This window comes from Rattus norvegicus (genome assembly GCF_036323735.1).
Source record: "Rattus norvegicus strain BN/NHsdMcwi chromosome Y unlocalized genomic scaffold, GRCr8 chrY_unlocalized_26, whole genome shotgun sequence".
In the NCBI taxonomy this organism is placed as follows: domain Eukaryota; kingdom Metazoa; phylum Chordata; class Mammalia; order Rodentia; family Muridae; genus Rattus; species Rattus norvegicus.
The window spans coordinates 151529-157912 of record NW_026947385.1 but is presented as its reverse complement, the minus strand read 5'-3'; positions in this window follow the sequence as shown (position 1 = coordinate 157912).

The window sequence follows — 6384 nt, the reverse complement described above, 5'->3', positions numbered from 1 at the left end:
TATTGAATTTCAATGAGTTATATATATATATATATATATATATATATATATATATATATATATATATATAATTTTTTTTTCTGGAGCTGGGGATCAAACCCAGGGCCTTGCACTTGCTAAGCAAGCGCTCTACCACTGAGCTAAATCCCCAACCCCTATATATTTTTTCTTATTGTTGAAGTCCAGTTTTAATCCCTGGCGATCTGAGAAGATCCAATGCTTAGCATAGTCTTTCTGTATCCGTTGTGGCTTGTTTATAGTGGGAGAACAAGGTCAGTTTAGGATAAGGTTCCATGAGGTACTGAAAAGAGAGTGTATACTTTTGTGTTCATGTGAACTATTCTGTAGATATCAGTGTGGTCAATTTAATTGAACCCCGTGTTAGGGACATCATTTATTTATTTATTTTTTTTTTTTTTTAGTTTCAATGGTCTGCCCTTAGTGAGAGTGGGACATTGATGGACCCCACTATTAATGTTGAGCTTCGATGTGATATTTAAACTTCAGCAATATTTCTCTCACCAATATTGCTGCTTTTGTCTTTGTCTTATAGACATCCAGAATTGAGATGCCATTTTGGTGGATATTTCCTCTGATGCATAATAAGTGTCCTTCCCAGTCTCTATTCATTACCTTTGGTAGAAAGTCTGATTTGCTGGATGTTAGAATGGTTACACCATCTTGTTTCTTGTGTCCATTTGCTTGGAAAAACTTTTCCAACCCCTTGGTCTGAGGTTGTGTCTAGCTCGGTACCTGGATTGTGTTTCTTGGGTGCAACAGAAGGATGTTTCCTCTTTTTAAATCCATTGTGTTATCCTGTGTCCTTTTACTGTTGAGTAGAGGACATTAATGCTTAAAGGTATTAATGAGATGTTGCGGAAGCATGGTTTTTTTGCTTGCATGTTTTTTGGTTTTTGTGTTTTCGATTGGGATGTTTGAGAAGGTATGTGAGTATTACTTCTCTTCAGTGGGGTGCATGTTTTTTTTTGTTTGTATTTTTTGTTTTTGTTTTCTGGGGAGCTATTGGAGTATGCATGTAAATGTGAGATACTTTCTGTAGTTTATGCTGTGTAATTATTAATTTCTAGTGGGAGGCAGGTATGGTTCATTTTCTGAAAATCCATCAATATATTTCACTATAAAGTGAAACTGAAAGAGAAAAACCACATGATAATCTCATTATATGCTGAAAAAGCTTGCAAAAATATTCCAACCCCCATTCATGTTTAAAGCATGAGACCAATCAGGGATATGATTCCTATGCAGAAACATAATAGATGCAATGGACAGCAGGCCGGTACCCAACATCAATCTAAAGGGAAAGAAACATAAAGCAATTCCATTAAATCAAGGGCAATGTAAGGCTGCCCACTATCCCTATTCTTTATAGTATTTGAAATTCTATCCAGGGTAAAAGCATAGTTCAAAACTGATTCTGACATGGAATATGGCCAAGGCCTGTGAAGGAGGCTTTACAAACAGCTTTAGAATTCCTGGGGTATGGCCCACTCTTCAGCACAGTCTCCTTGGACCTTGGTGAGTCATGAACCCCACGAGAACTTCACACAGAGTGTCACTCAGTTATTGCAATCATTCTCTCTTAATCTAAGAAGAGCATGAAAATCCTCATGGAGCTTCCCACCACTCAGAGGGCAGAGCCATTGGCATTTGCAATAACCGTGGTCCAGGTCTTTTAGCAATTGCCCCTGGGGTAGATCAGTGCTTCTATCGTTGACCAAGGAAATGTAGAATTGTCACAAGCCTTAAAAAGGACCACAACCCTTAAAAAGCATTTGGAAAAATAAAATTGATTGTGAAGCTGGCTAAGATCTTTTCCGTACTGACTCTGTTATAAAAAACAATGTATGGAACAATTGGTAGTTCAGAAAGGCTGGGATCTTTTAAGGTCAGGGATCAAGAACAATGGCAGCACAGAATTATGGTGTGACTGTCACAAAGGCTGGAATGTTGATGACTGATTTCTGAACCAGTTTTACCCTCTGCTTCCTGATAGGATTTAATAATGATTCCCAATCACAGATGTGCATTCTGATAATTTGAAGCAGATGATTTTTTATACAGATGTTTATATTACTGTTTTTTTTAAAGATTCTTATAAGAGTATTTTTGAAGATAAATAATACAATACTTAACCATTTCTCTGTAAAATCAAATTGCTTACTAATGAAGTTATGTTGGCCTTGGGAATAATTTGTTTTCTTTAGGTTACTATGTAATATTTGTTCTAATACTGTATTGGGTATCACTTTTTCAACACTATGCAAGAGAAGAAAACTAAAACATGATCACATTTTTTGTAATACAATATTCAATAAATTAATGGTCTATAGGGAAATACTGCCCATTGGGAAACAGAGAAAACCTAGAAAATTTAACTGTATGTCACTAGAATGAACCTGGGAATAAAAATGTTATGTAGAAGAATCTCCTATACTTTATGTTCCTAAGTGATTTCTACCCATGTCAAGTCCCTGACTAACTATCTTCATTCAGAGCATGTAACCACTAATGAGGCCAAGAGAAATCTATAGATTTAGAGAGATGTAGTATGTAATGGTTTCAACTGTTTCGCAAGAGACTCTTCTGGAAAAGGCACTCTTGAACCTGGTCAATGTAAGGAAATCTGTTCAGCAGGTAGGCCATAGCAAGTCTCAGTGACATCATCATTAGGCCCTCCATTAAAAATCTCTTGTATCCTGGAGAGCCCTAGTTTCTTCTGTGATGTCACAAGTGTTGTGACATCATCTGCCTCTTAGATATTCCATCAGTACCTCTAGAGTTTACTAATTGATCTGTAATTCAGAATAAACAGCCATTTGAGAGAGAAAAAAAAGAGGATGAAGAGATCAGAGATGGGGAGAAGGAACCTGGCCTTCTGTCTTGGTATAAAAAAGAAGAAATATGTGGTCCATGGTAAAGTTACGTGAGACCTTTGTAGGGGTTGAGTGGGTTCTCTTAAGAGACAGCCTTGACCTGAGCCTTCCACATATGGGAATCAAGAGCTGGGAAACTCTCAGAAGCATCTGGACTTCCCTGAATATTATGGTTCCTTGAACTCAGAGAGTTTCTATCATTACTTTATTTCAAAAGTGTTGGGAAGGGCACAGTTTTCTTTCTGAGAGCTCATGGCTATTATTCTTTTTGACAAGAAGAAAAAGGACCTAAGGAAGAAGGGAAGAACAAGTATTTTGTCCCTAGCTCAAAGTAAACTCCTCCATGCTATTTATATCTATTGTTTAGTTTGTGTCTGACACTGATATCGGGAAAGAGAAGTGTTTCTAGTTGAGACTTCACCATCTCAGTCTTTCCAGTATTATTTCTCTGACTACCATTCCCTGAGAGTGACCCATTAGATTTCTGTGTCAATAGCTGTGTTTAGCTGTCAGTTTTCTTTTCTTTTATATCTTATTTTTTTTTAATTTTTACAAATTTATTTGTCTTTTTAAATGTTTATTTCTCTATTTACAATTATAATATTATTCCCTTTAAGAGTTTCCTCCCATTAGATCCCTACCGGTCCTTCTCAACTTCTTCTATAACCCCACCCCCTTACTGTCCCTTCAAATTCTCTTTAACTGTGAATCAAACCAAGAGAGTACCAAGGGCTTCTTCTTCCACTGGTGCCCAACAAGGCCATTCTCTGGAGTTGGAGACATAGGTCTGTTCACGTAGAGTCTTTCAATATTAGTCTCGTACCAGAAAACTTTGTTTCATTAGCATTGTTGTTCTTATGGGGTTGAAGGTTCCTTCAGCTCATGTTAGTCTTTTTCAAATTCTACCAAAATGAGGTCCATTTTCAGTTCATTGGTTTGCCACTAGCATTCACTTCTTTATTTGACATGCTGTAGTTGTGTCTCTCAAAACATATCTAAATCCGTTTTCTGGCAGAATGCACTTCTTAGCTTCATAAATCTTATCTATTACTGGTGACTGATATACACACACATACACACACACACACACACACACACACACACACACACACACACACACTTTTGGTGCTTCCTCCAGCTATTTGGTTAGGTGGAATGTTAACATGGATTCTGCACAACTAGGTCAAGAATGTACCATTTACAAATGACAATGTTATATAGACTCTTTCCTGTACTTGAAGTTGAGGTTTCACTGTTCCTCTAGCTTTCTTCACCCTGCCATCTTCCTGTTTCTTATATTGGCCTTAAGAAAGAATCATGGTAAAATATCTAAAACCTTCAAGTCTGGCAATCAGAATACAGGAGGTAGATTTTGTAGTACAGATATCAAATGTGACTAGAGAACTGAATTGTATAGTCCATGTGGTCCTTTGCTTTATTGATGTCTGGTAATATTAGGATCAAATAAGGATTTGGGAGTTGATCATTTGACGTATGTACACAACATTTCCACTGTTTAGTCACTCTATAGTTGGGCCAAGTTTGTTATCGAATTCATTGCAAAAAAAATGGAATTGTAAAAATGAAATTTTTGAGTACACATGCAGGAAAATATATGTCTCCTGTCAATTAATGTACAATCAGAAAATGTAAAACAATATTCACTCGGTTAAAGTTCTGTGGGGAAAATACTGGCATATGGAAAACTGACGAAACCTAGGGAATTGAACTATATGTCAAAAGATTGGACCTGGGGAAATAATTAATCTCCAGAAGAATCTCCTTCACTCCTTGTTCCTAGATCTTTTCTACCCATGCCAAGCCCCTAACAAACTATCTCTATTCAGAGCATGTACCCACTAATGAAGCAGAGAGACGTCTCTAGTTTTAGAGAGATGAATATGTAAAGGTTTCTACTGTGTCACAGGAGACACTCTTGGAAATGGCACCTCCAAATCTGGTCAATGTAAGGAAATCATTTAGCAGGTAGGCTATGGCAATTCTCAGTGACATCATCATTAAGCCCTCCATGTAAAATCTCTTGTATCCTGGAGAGCCCTAACTTCTTCTGTGATGTCACAAGTGTTGTGCTGACAGCAACAGACTCTTGGATATTCCTTCAGTACCTCCAGGGTTTCATAATTGGCCTTCAATTCAGAATAAAGAACCAATTGGGAGTGTATTTGTATAAAAAAATAAAAAAAAATACTTGGCCCAGAGGAAAGCTCAGTTAGCCCTGTTTATGGGTTGACTTGGTTTGCTGAAGAGATAGCCTTTATCTGAATCTTATCATAAGGGAATCAGGAACTGAGGGCTTCCCAGAAGCATCTGGACATCCCTTCTTGTTATGTTTCCTTGATGTCAGAGAGTTTATATCATTCATTTCTTTATTCCAAAATCCAGGTGTTGGAAAGGGCCCAGTTGTTCTGTGAGAGCTCATGGCTTTTATAATTTTTTCCCAGAAGAGAAAGGTCCTAAGGAAGAAGGGAAAGACAAGTATTGTGTCCTCAGCTCAGAGTACAGTCCTCCTTGCTTTGGATTCCTATAGTGAAGTTTGGGTCTGACACTGATAACTGGGAGAGAGAAGTGCTTCTATTTGAGATTTCATCATCTCAGTTTTTCCACTAGTATTACTCTGACTACCATTCCCTGACAGTTACCATTTAGATTTCTGAGTCAATAGGTATGATTAGCTGGCAGTTAACTTTTCTTTTCTGTCATATTTTTTTTATTTTTTAAGCAATTTTTATTACTTTTCCTAATTGGATATTTTTATATTTACATTTCAAATGTTATTTTTTATCCCAGTTTCCTGTCCATGAGATCCCTAAACAGTCCCACTAACCTTCTTCTATAACCCCCCTTACTGTACCTTGACATTCCCTTGAATTGGGAGGCAAACCTAGGGAGGAGCAAGGGCTTCTCCTTCCATTGGGGCTCAACAAGACCACACTCTGTTACCTATTCAGTTGGAGCCATAGTCTGTCTATTCCCAGTCTTTGAATATTGGTTTAGTACCAGAAATCTCTTACTTAGTTGAATTGTTGTTCTTATGGGGTTGAAAGTCCATTCAGTTGTAATCCTTTCTTATCATCTTAAAACAAGAGGTCCATTTTCAGTTCTCTGGTGTGTCACTAACATTCACTTCTGTATTTGACATGCTCTAGCTGGTTCTCTCATGAATGATCTATATCCAGTTCCTGGCAGTATGATCTTCTTAGCTTCAATCATCCTATCTAGTTTTGGTGCCTGGTATATCTATATATCTATATCTATCTATATCTATCTATCTCTATCTCTATCTCTATCTCTATATCCTTATCTATATCTATATCATCTATATCTATACCTAAAATATATATCTATATCATCTATATCTATAACTATATCTATATCATCTATATCTATAACTATATCTATACCTATTTCTATATCTATCTATACCTATATCTATATCTATCTATCTATCATATATATACTTTATATATAC